A 1,942-nucleotide genomic window follows, 5' to 3' on the forward strand; every position below is an offset into this window, starting at 1 on the left:
GATCCAGGAAGCCCGCAATGCTGAAGAGAAGGCCAAGAAGGCCATCACAGATGTGAGCTGGGGGTTCTTTTAATGCTTAATGGAAGTGCCTTCTTCCTAAAAGTCTCCAGTCCTAAAATGGCTTGGGCCTTTTCTCTCACCAGGCAGCCATGTTGGCAGAAGAGCTGAAGAAGGAGCAGGACACCAGTGCCCCCCTGGAGAGGATGAAGAAGAACCTGGACGTTACAGTGAAGGACCTGCAGCACCGTCTGGATGAGGCTGAGCAGCTGGCCCTGAAGGGAGGCAAGAAGCAAATCCAGAAGCTGGAGGCCAGGGTGTGTAGGGCTCTTCTTTGTGTGTGAGTGAGGATGTGATGTCAGCAGCCAGCAGGGAAGCTCCAAAGCTGGGCTTGTCGTTGCAGGTGCGGGAGCTGGAAGGGGAGGTTGATGCTGAGCAGAAGCGCAGCGCTGAAGCCGTGAAGGGTGTGCGCAAGTACGAGAGGAGGGTGAAGGAGCTGACCTACCAGGTAAGGCAGGAGGCCTCCTTGGGCTGGCAGAGTGTTCTGACAGCAAGTCAGGCTGTGCAGCCACCATCCCCAAGGGGAGCAGTGAACCTCACATGGTGCAGAACCAATCTCTGCTTTTCTCCCCTGTTTGCCAACTGCTCTAGTCTGAGGAAGACCGGAAGAATATTCTGCGGCTGCAGGACCTGGTGGACAAGCTGCAAATGAAGGTGAAATCCTACAAGAGACAATCTGAGGAGGCTGTAAGTATCACTGAGTGCTTGTCAAGAATCACTTTCACATTGGTTAGCATGGTCATTGTGGAGATGAATATAGGAAACTTCAAAAATGCTATTGGTCAGTAATGATGTCTTCAAATTTTCTAAAAGCCTACAAATGATTCTAGCCTTGGAGAATTAAAAACATGAGGATAAGTGCACATTAATTTTTTTTTTACATTAAAAAAAATAGTCTGTTAGTATTCTGCCAGAAGTTCTTATTAATAATATTGGAAATAGAATTAAGAAGTTTTGCAAGGAAGTCTCGTTTTCTGGACATACTGCAAACAGGAATGAATTCCTGCAAGTACTCCAGTCTCTGAATGTATGAATATCTGAGCACAGCTTCTTTGTTGATGCACATAGTGAAGTGCAGACAAAGGCTTCTTTATTCAGAGAAGGAGATTTAATGAAATGACTGTCTCTTACAAATTCCTATTCTTATTGTCTGCATCAGTAATTGAACATTTAATTCCAGAGCTAAAAAAAATAAATCAGTTCTCTAGTAGTCCCATCTCTTCCTTTCCTGAATTCCAGAGTATTATGTTCAAAACCAGTTTTGGTCTGTCTACAATGGTCCTTCAAAAAAGTGGAGGATGAGGAGGTCTGTGTAAACAGTGGTGGATGGCAGATGGAGGTCCAGGCCTTCCCCCAGTGAAAAGCCACAGCCCTGCAAGGCTGAGATGTGGGAGGAGTGGAACCCCAGCCCAGGGCTCCTCACCACCAACTGCCTCTCCCTGCACAGGAGGAATTGTCCAACGTCAACCTCTCCAAGTTCCGCAAGATCCAGCACGAGCTGGAGGAAGCTGAGGAGCGGGCTGACATTGCAGAGTCACAGGTCAACAAGCTCCGGGCCAAGAGCAGGGAGTTTCATAGGAAGATAGAAGAGGAAGAGTGAGAGTGTCATGAGGCAACAGTGACCTGAGGATGCACAAAATGTGAACCTCTTGGTCACTTTTCTTCTGCAATGTCTCTCTGTACCCGCCCCCATGTCTAGAGAATAAAGACTGTAGATTCCTCTGCATACAGACTATGAACAGTGCCTTCTTTGGGTTTGTTTCTGACCAAGCCTGGGGTGTAGCATTGCAGCACAGGTTTTCTTGTTTTTCCTGGCTGGGGGAGGGGAGAAGCAACCTCTGGATTGAGGCCCTGCAAACTTAGAGGCTGGCCACTCCAGTGGAGA

General features: G+C 47.9%; 1 pseudogene; it reads left to right on the top strand.

Annotated features, from left to right (window-relative positions):
- Positions 1-1,657, top strand: part of LOC104394763 — a 2,501-nt pseudogene extending 844 nt beyond the window's left edge.
- Positions 1,658-1,942: the final 285 nt, after the last annotated feature.

Source organism: Chaetura pelagica, unplaced genomic scaffold, assembly GCF_000747805.2.
Source record: "Chaetura pelagica isolate M959 unplaced genomic scaffold, ChaPel_1.0 scaffold509, whole genome shotgun sequence".
Taxonomy (NCBI): Eukaryota; Metazoa; Chordata; class Aves; order Apodiformes; family Apodidae; genus Chaetura; species Chaetura pelagica.